This window comes from Furipterus horrens, unplaced genomic scaffold (genome assembly GCF_987537825.1).
Source record: "Furipterus horrens unplaced genomic scaffold, mFurHor1.1.pri manual_scaffold_7, whole genome shotgun sequence".
In the NCBI taxonomy this organism is placed as follows: domain Eukaryota; kingdom Metazoa; phylum Chordata; class Mammalia; order Chiroptera; family Furipteridae; genus Furipterus; species Furipterus horrens.
The window spans coordinates 73,726,082-73,736,363 of record NW_028327177.1 but is presented as its reverse complement, the minus strand read 5'-3'; the positions used below and the strand labels follow the sequence as shown (position 1 = coordinate 73,736,363).

General features: G+C 43.0%; 1 pseudogene; it reads right to left on the bottom strand.

Moving 5' to 3' along the window:
* Nucleotides 1–2,750: 2,750 nt before the first annotated feature.
* On the bottom strand, nucleotides 2,751–3,685 carry LOC150004639 (olfactory receptor 51A4-like; annotated as a pseudogene).
* Nucleotides 3,686–10,282: the final 6,597 nt, after the last annotated feature.

The following is a 10,282-nucleotide window of genomic DNA, read 5'->3' as shown; positions in this document are numbered from 1 at the left end:
GGAGGAAGGTGTGCTAGGCACATCTCGCCTGTCCAAAACTCTTTTGCCCATTATACTTAGTTTGGGCTGAGGGAAATAGTTTAGGTTTCCCCCCTCTCAGACCTCTGAGTGCTTTCTGTACAAGCCATTAGGATAGAAAAGAGAAACCAGTTTTAAAGTGAAGCCCACAGACCACCCCATTCTTCACCAACCCAGCCATTTAGTTCAGCCAAACCGTTGAGTCTCAGGAGGCAGCGCTGCAGAGAGGATTAAGTGAGGCTTGTGCGTACAGACGATCACTCAGGTAATGCGGTCATAGGCTTATGCCCTTTGAAAACAGAAAACACATGTTAATTTATGTAACATAACCCACAAACAAGTCTCTAAATCTGTAAGACTGTCTTATTGGGAAGACATCCAGTTGCAAGGCACTTGACATTATATTTGCCTGCAACTTGATTATCTTTGATGATATCACAGACATGGTTTAGTTTTCAAGTGAAACCATATTTTAAGTGAAAAGAGACTTTTAAGACGGTTAGCTGCCCTACTTTATAGTCTACTACTGATCATTGTGATTTTCCTTGAATAATGATTTTTCTCCCTCAGATTACCCTCCTTGTCTTTAAAGGGACTACATTAAGTCCATTTTTAATTTATCCTGTTCATTTGCATAAACATAACAAGAGCAGCAAATGATCACTTATGAACTTTAGTTCTGCTTTGCTGGAACTTACCCAAGGAACATTAGGGTGACCCTCAGTCTGCTCTTCAGGGCACAGAAGCTGGGCCACATACCTGGCATTCATCCTTGCCTGTACACACCTGTCCTTTCCAAGTCTTTCTGGTTTTTCATTGTGCCTTAAGGGCCCTTCTAGCCATCTTTCAGGAAAACAACCTTCGTTCTTCCCTGGAAAGATTGCTGTGGACGGCACAACCAACCACGGTACCAGGCCTTTTATCTCGCAGGCTTTTATTACCTTTGAAAGTCATTCGCAGCTCCTCAGGGCTTTTTGGTAACAACCTGAGCCCAAGCATGTCTCCTTTAGGCTTGACATTCCAGTCAAAGACTTGGTCGAAAAAAAAAAAAAAAGAAAAAAAAGAAAAGGAACCTCTATTAACAACTGGTCTTATTAGGTCTATGCAAAGAAACTTAAGTCATTACTTACTTGTTTAGAATGCCAAACTCTGGAGAGATCAAATAGGGAGAAAAATATACAATGTAAAGGGAAATCTTTGACCTAATATTCACTGAACTGGCATTTCCATTCTTCATATTTTCATTTTTACCGCACTAAAAAAAAATTTTTTGTTTGTTTTCCCATTACAGTTGTCTCACTTTATTCCCCCTCTTGCTTCCCTGTACCCTGCCCCTTCCTTCCCACACATTCAGTCTCTACTCAGTTGCCCATGTCCGTGGGTCATTTATACATGTTCTTTGACTTGACACTTCCCCTTCTTACCCCCTTCTCTCCCTCCTACCTCCCCCCTTGTTACTGTTAGTCTACTTCTTGTTTACATAGCTCTGGTTCAATTTTGCTCATTTGTTTATGTTGTTCATTAGTTTCCTGTAATAGGTGACAGCATAAGGTATTTTTCTTTCATTGCCTGGCTTATTTCACTAAGCATTATTCTCTCTAGTTCCATCCATGTTGTTGCAAATGGTAGAAGTTCCTTCTTTCTTTCTGCTACATAGAACTCCATTGTGTAAATGTACCACAGTTTTTTGATCCACTCATCTACAGATGGGCATTTAGGTTGTTTCCAGCACTTGGCTATTGTAAATAGTGCTGCTATGAACATTGGAGTGCATAGGTTCTTTTGAATTGATCTTTCAGGATTTTTCGGATATAATCCTACCAATGGAATTACTGGTTCAAAACGCAGTTCCATTTTTAGCTTTTTTGAGGAAATTCCAAACTGTTTTCCATAGTGGCTGCACCAATCTGCATTCCCACCAGCAATGCACCGAGGTTCTTGTTTCTCCGCATCCTCTCCAGCACAAGTTGTTTGTTGATTTGTTGATGATGGCCATTCTCACTGGTGTGAGGTGGTATCTCATTGTGGTTTTTTTTTTTTTTTTTTTTTTTTTTTGCAGAGAGTAAAGGTTTTATTTTACTTTGCCAAGAGAGGGAAAGGGCTAGGACCCGCACCAGCACCAGCACTGAGGGATTAGGGCTTTGAGTCTTTATTGGGCAATAGGGTGGTTGTAGAGCAGGATGTTTCAGCTAGGCTGCAACTTGTTTCAATGTTATCTTTGGGTGCAGGGTCGGGTGGTGGCTGTGCTCTGCGTGTCCTGTTTCATAAATTCCTGGAGCTTCTGTGCCATCAGGGTGTTCCCAGTAATTTTCTAGTCCTGAGGATAAAGGCTCATAAAACAATTAAGGTCAGTCATGATTTATGGAAACCAACCAGCTCTGGGAAAGAGGGCCTAGGAAAGTGGCTTTTGTCCTATTATAAACTGTTAATTCTCAAATGTGCACATAAAATATTACTTTAAGCAGGATAAAGAAGGCAAACATATGTTGTGTTCCTAATACTGGTAAAGCAAGCTGGGTGAAAGTGGAGCCTCAGAATACATTTTATGTTTACATAAGACCCTTAATCCTAAATCCTAATCCAACAAATTTGCAGGGTTGATTCTTCACTCTTAATAAACATTGAGAGATGATATTTTAAAGTAATTAATATACTCATAATTCCTTATTGATTCATTCTGTTTGTTCTATGTCATTAATTGATTAGGTTTTTAGTGTAGTTAAGCACTTCTGTCAGCTGCGTTTCTGACATAGTTTCACTAAAACCAGAGTTCTTATCTGCTGACTCTTCACACAGTATACAATAGGGTTCATCAATGGAGGAACCAGGAGGAAAATATCAGCCATGAGAATCCTAATAATTGGGGAACTGTGTTTGGCAAAGCGGTAGATAACAGCTAGGGAGATAATAAGAATGTAGAAGATGAGTACAGCACAGATATGGGAGACACATCTATTGAGGACCTTGAACCTTTTTTCTTGTGATGCTATGCTCAATACTACTTTCAATATCAGCATGTAGGATAGGAAAATAAATGTTAAGTCTAACATGCTTGTGAGAGCCACAAATAAACCATAGATGACATTGACCTTGTTGTCAGAGCAGGCCAGGTTCATGACATCCTGATGTAGGCAATAGGAATGGGAAAGGAGGTTTTTCTTACAGTACCTAAGACGTTTTAATGTGAAAGAGAAAGGGAGGACCAACAAAACAATTTTGAGAGAAAAAGCAAACCCAATTTTAGCTACTCTGGCACTGGTCAGAATGGAGGTATATCTCAGAGGATTGTAAATGGCAATAAAGCGATCAAAAGACATGATGAGAAGCACCGATGATTCCATAGCTGAGAATCCATGAATAAAAACTCTTGGGCAATACAGGCATCTAAGGAAATTCCTGGAGCATTGAACAAGAATATCCTTAGCATGGTAGGCAAAGAGGAGAGGGACAACCCGAGGTCAGAGACACCCAGCATGGAAAGGAAATAGTACATGGGTTCATGCAGAGAAGTCTCTGTTTTTATGAAAAATAGGATGGTACAGTTCCCCCAGATTGCAACAAGGTACATGAGGCAAATGGGGATGGAGATCCAAACGTAGGCAGTCTCCATCCCTGGGATCCCAATCAGGAAGAAGGTAGAAATTTCAGAGGTGTTGAAGATGTACATGCCAGGTAGATAGGGAAGCAAGGTGAGAGGCTCAGGAGAGGCTCCCTGTAGTGCTCTAAGTAGAGTGGCTCAACTGCCTGACTCTCTTATTGCAGTCTTTGAGGTCTTAGGAATCCAAGTGATATACACACAATTCTTATACATAAACCTACATTTAAAAAAAAGAGTAAATATTAAAATCAAACTAAAAACAAAAACTGAGAGAAAAGGAAAACAAATTTTTATGAAAATGAAACCTTGATGTGCATTACAACAGATATGGGTTGCAATAGAAATTATTATAATGAATATAGGTTATAACAGATATAAGTTATGTACAAGGACTAATTGGTCAACTGAAATACTTCTGTAGGTGCCTATTTTCCAATAAAAGAACTTGAGATTTCTTTTTTTTTTTTTTTCAGTTTAAAAAGGCTTTATTAATCACTTAACAACTAATAAATCAATTAAAATCTCTGAGAAATCTTCCCAAATGGTATGATTATTATCTTTGGGACTGTCTTGCCAGGTTTTTCTTTTTTTTTTTTTTTTTTTTCAGATTTAATGTGTTTTATTGATTAAAATATTACATTTGTGCCCCTTTCCCTTCCCTCTGCTCCCCTCCACCCGGTGGCCCCCTCCCTCCAGTTGTCCCCCCCTTTTAGATTATGTCCATTAGTTGTGCTTACAGTTCCTCCCAACCTCTCTCCGTCTATTCCATTCCCTCCTACCATGATCCCCAATTCTTATATCATCTCCCTCCCTCTCCCCACTCCCCCTCCCTGTTGGCCTCCCCCCACTATGTTTCCCTTACCCACAGTTCCTTTTCCATTCTCGTTGCCTGTTTCGTTTGCCTTTGTTTCATCTCCCTAGCTTCTGTTTTTTAAACCAGTCCCTTTAACTTCTCATATAACAGTGGTTTGGATCTAATGAACTCTTTCAGTTTTATTTTGTCCTGGAAACACTTTCTCTGTCCTTCTATTCTGAATGACAATTTCGCTGGATAGAGTATTCGTGGTTGTAGGTTTTGGATTTTCATTACTTTGAATATTTCTTGCCAGTCCCTTCTTGTCTGTAGGGTTTCCCTTGAGAAGTCAGCTGATAGTCTAATTGGGACCCCTTTGTACATAATTCTTTTCTTCTCTCTTGCTGCTTTTAAGATTCTCTCTTTATCTTTAATTTTTGACATTTTGATTATAATGTGTCTTGGAGTGGTTCTCCCTGGGTCCAGTCTCTTGGGAACTCTCCTTGCTTCCTGGATCTGCAAGTCTATTCCCTTCCCCAAGTCTGGGAAGTTCTCCTTTATTATATTTTCACTCAATTTTTCAAGTTCTAGTTCATCTTCCTCATTCTCTGGCAAACCAATGATTCTTATGTTGGGCCTTTTATAGCTGTCCCAGAGGTTTCTGATCCTCTCATTGTTGCTTGCCATTTCCTCTCGCTGCATTGGTTGACTGCTTGTTCCTTCTCCATATTCCAGTTTGTTGAAATGGACTCTGGATTCCTCACCATCTGTCTCGTATGTGGTTTTGTTCCTTTCGTTATGAAAGTTTTTCGCTTCTTTCATATCTTTTTCCTGCTCTTTTGTGAATTCTGTAAGCCACCTGATGACAATGGCCCAGAACTGAGCCTCTGACAGGTTTCTTATCTGTTCATCTGTCAGGTTCTCTATCTGCTGCCTGGTGAGTTGTGTTACCGGGATCTCTATAGTTGCCTGCCTCATTTTGACAGATGCGTTTTGTTTTCCTGGGCCGGCTGTCGGGGGCAGGGGGCAGTGCCTGCGTACGCGTCACAAATCAGCGACCGCCGGCGCCTGCCTGTCCGCGACCTATTTCGCAGCTCTGTGGTGCTTTCTGTGGGGGCGGGGGTCCAAGATGGATTCACACAGTTATTCAGCTAGGAGACCGGGATCCGTCCTCCCGCCCCCCTGGGCCTCACTGTTCAAGGCGATGCTGCGGCTGCTCCCCAGCGCCCGGAGTCGCGCAAGCCAGGGGCTTGATTGGAGTCGCGCACGCCAGGGGCTTGATTACCTCCAGGATTTTTCGCCGCCCCGCCCCGCCGCTCCGCAAACAGCTTTGCCTTCTTTAACTCTTACCTGCCCAAATGGCACCGCTGGTTTATAACTTCATATGTTGGGCTTCCGTGTAGCTTTATTTTCTGGAATTTCTAGTTATCCTTTGTTTTAAAGTAGTTGTATTCCACTATAGTTGTAGAGGGAGACCTAGCGTGTCCGTCTAAGCCTCCATCTTGGCCGGAAGTCCCTCATTGTGGTTTTTATTTGCATCTCTCTGATGGCTAGTGATGTTGAGCATACTTTCATATGTCTATGGGCCCTCTGTATGTCTTCTTTGGAGAAGTGTTTGTTCAGGTCCTTTGCCCATTTTTTAATTGGGTTGTCTGTCTTCTTGGTGTTGAGTCATATGAGTTCTTTATATATTTTGGAGATCAGTCCCTTGTCTGAGATGTCATTGGCGAATATATTTTCCCATATGGTTGGTTTCCTTTTCATCTTGCTGATGTTTTCTTTAGCTGGGCAGAAACTTTTTAGTTTGATGTAGTCCCATTTGTTTATTCTTTCCTTTATTTCCCTTGCCTTAGGAGATATATCAGTGAAAATGTTGCTACGTGGGATATCTGAAATTTTCCTGCCTATTTTTTCCTCTAGGACTTTTATGGTGTCACGGCTTATACTTAAGTATTTGATCCATTTTGAGTTTATTCTGGTGTATGGTGTAAGTTGGTGGTCTAGTTTAATTTTTTTGCATGTCCCTGTCCAGTTCTCCCAACACCATTTGTTGAAGAGGCTCTTTTCACTCCATTTAATGTTCTTTCCCCCTTTGTCAAATATTAGTTGACCATATGAACCTGGGTTTATTTCTGGGCTCTCTATTCTATTCCATTGATCTATATGTCTGTTTTTATGCCACTACCAGACTGTTTTGATTACCATGGCCTTGTAGTATAGTTTGATATCAGGTATTGTGATTCCTCCTACTGTGTTTTTCCTAAAAATTGCTGTGGCGGATTAGAGAAGATGGCGGAGGAGTGAGGGGAGGCTGCTCTCTCAGGCTCCCGAGACCCGTCTGTAGTTTGGACTAATTGCAGACAGAAGATCTCAGTGAGCAGCTGGACACTGGCAGGAGTCAAGCTTTGGCACTGCTGGATTAGAGAAAAACCATCTGGGAACAACCTGTTTAGTGAAGGCAGTGAAAGAAGAAAAAGGGATGAAATGGGATTCCTGACTGGGGTGGCTGCCCGAGCTGCGGCTGAAAGGACACAAAGGCTTTTTGGCAACTACAGGCTTCCCCAGTGGGAAGTCAGTAGGAAAGCGGATCTCTACCGGCTGGCAGAAACAGGACTCAACCAGGTGGCATAGGCACCAAAGGACGGGAGAGAGCGTGCTGCTGAGCAAGTGAAATCGTAATTTTTTTCTTTATATTTTTCTCTTGTGAACTACAGAGATGGAGAGAAAGTTTGGGGGTGAAAGTACATTCTTGAGGAGCGCAGGCGCAGAGGTGCATGCGCTCATTCCCCAACCCTCCCTTTGGGTCGTGGGCGCGCATAGAGAAGTGCCATCATTCACTGGCCCAGGTGCGCAGGGCCGAGAGTCCAGGAGCCCCTCGGACACACCCCAACAGCATAAGATCAGTGCCCAAACGGGTGCAGGGAGGGACCTCTGGATACACACAAGACTGTGCGCAGTTGCCCCTGGCCAGCTCCAGTGGGAGCCAGGCCCAAGTGCCAAGCCGGAAACAGAGCATTCGCTCAGGCTCGGTGTGTATCCGCCCAGGCGGGTTCAGGAACGGTGGGCAACTGTGGCGTCAGAACAGCAGACAGCAGTGACTCACAGACACTCACCCGGAGCGCTGCATGGAGGCTAGCTCCCCAGCTGCCCTGGGTGATCAGGGGCGCGCGAGGAACAGCAGACAGCAGCGACTCACAGACACTCACCCAGAACGCTGCGCTGAGGCTAGATGCCTGGCTGCCCTGGGTGAACAGGGGTGTGCGAGGAACAGCAGGCAGCAGCGACTCACAGACACTCACCCAGAGCGCTGCGCTGAGGCTAGATCCCCAGCTGTCTTGGGAGAGCAAGGGCGCGTGAGTGCAAAAATACTTTGCCAACATCAATAGGCACCAATCGCTCACTTCCACTATACATGAGTGTCTGAGGCCCAGCACTGGCAGGCGAGAGACCATCTCCTGGAGCACAGTGCGGCAGACCTGAGGATAACTCCCTGGCCACCTTGGGAAACTCCCGAAATGCTACACGACAGGCCTGAGGCGGCTCTTGGGCCACCTTACCCGCTCACAGGCGTGCCTGCACAGACACCTTGGCTAGCTCCAACAGACACCAAAAAAATGCGCAGTCGGGGGCCGACTGCTGCAAGGAACAGGAACCTCTGACCCACCTCATTAGACCAGCTGTGGATACAGAAAAACAAGACAACACACAAAGGCTGAACTGACATCTCCACAAAAGAATTCAAGATAAAGTGGATAGAGTGACTCTCAATCAACTAACCAGAAGGAAGATCCTAACAAAAAGCATCTGAAATATAATCAGACAGCATAAACAAACGATATAAAAGGTACCCCTAGAACATCAGGCTAAGGAGATCAAAGAGACGGCACCACTGAAACCCCCAGATCTACCATAAAGAATCTCATACCACAAAGGTGGAAAGGCAAAGCAGACAAATCCAAATAACAAAAACAAACAAGAAGAATCCAACATGGTAAGACGCAGAAACAACCTCTCAATGAAAAGAAAAGAGGAATCCCCAGAAAGAGAGGTAGATGGAATAGACACAGTCCAAATGTCAGACATGGAATTCAAAACTATGGTGGTGAAGAAGCTCAATATGCTCGAAAACCTCAAAAACAACTATGACAACCTCCAAGGAAGTTACCAACAGCTCCAGGAAAATTACAGGGAACTTGCAGAGAACTACACCAGCATCAAAAAAGACATAGAAACTATCAACAAGAACCAGGAAGAAATGAAGAATGCAATCTCTGAACTGAAAAACACAATAGAATCAGTCAAAAGCAGACTAAATGAAGCAGAGCATCGGATTAGTGAGTTAGAGGTTAATGTAGGTAATAATTCTCAAAAGATACAGCAAAATGAAAAATGATTGAAAAAATATGAACAAGATGTAAGGGAATTACAGGATAACATTAGAAGAAATAATATCAGGATCATTGGAATAAGAGAGGGAGAAGAAAAGGAGCATGAAATTGAAAAACTGATAGGAGAAATAGTGACAGAAAATTTTCCCAACCTGATGAGAGAAAATGTTATGCAAGTCCAAGAAGCACTGAGAGTTCCAATAAAGAGGAACCCCAAAAACCCACTCCAAGGCACATCATAGTTAAAATGGCAACATTCCAAGACAAAGAGAGAATCCTAAAAGCAGCAAGAGAAATACAGCAAATAACTTACAAGGGAGCTCCGATAAGGGTATCGACCGATTTCTCAACAGAAACACTACAAGCCAAAAGGGAATGGTCAAAAACATTTCAAGCAATGAAAAACAAAGGCCAACAACCAAGAATACTCTACCCAGCAAGGCTCTCATTCAAAATAGAAGGTGAAATAAGGAGTTTCTCAGACAAAGGAAGACTAAAAGAATACATCTCCACGAAACCAGCATTGCAAGAGATGCTAAAGGGAATATTCTAAGAAAAAGAAAGAGAAAAAACAAAAAAGGAGTAGAGGAACAGAGATACAAAGGGAAATAAATAAATACATGTCAATAATAACCTTAAATGTAAATGGATGAAATGCTCCAGTTAAAAGACATAGGGTCATGGAGTGGATCAGAAAACAAGACCCACATATTTGCTGCCTACAAGAAACACACCTCAAAACAAAAGATTTACATAGACTGAAAGTAAAGGGATATAAAAAAATATTCCAAGCAAACGGACTGGAAAAAAAAGCTTGGGTAGCAGTCCTCATATCAGACAAAATGGATTTCAAAGCAACGGCAATAAAAAGAGAAAAAGAAGGACATTTCATAATACTTAAAGGAACAATCCATCAAGAAGATCGTCGGCAGCCGTCCATCTCGAGAGACGATGGTGTAGCTTCTTAAGAGTCTATCTGCACCGCCGAGAATGGCTGTGCAGTCCGACTCGGGAATGACACGGTATCTGTCTCCTCCCGTGTTGAATCGACATCTTACGATGACGCTGGAGTGTCCTCTCCAGTGAAGCTGAAGCTACAGAGCCTGGGCAGGGTGATATGGAGGGTCTGCTGTTGCCCATGCAGCAGACCCCCCCTCTCTTTGCAGCTGAAGGGTCCAAGGGAAAGACGGAGTCAATACAGCTTGGCTTCAGGTGCGCCGCAGGAGTTACCGGTGTTGACTACAACGTCAAACCGCCTTAGGGACTCCGGCTCCGGATTTTCTGTCGGGGTTTACTCCCTTAGCCTTTCCCCTGAAGAGGTATGCCGCAAGGCAGCGGAGGTTTTTGGAGTCAGAGTTTTCCTTCTCTGACAGTTTGTATCAATATGATAAATATTCACTATATTATGTATAGATTGTGCATATGAACTTACAGTAATGTTTTATGTGTAACACATGTAATAAAACAACATGGTAAGGGATACCA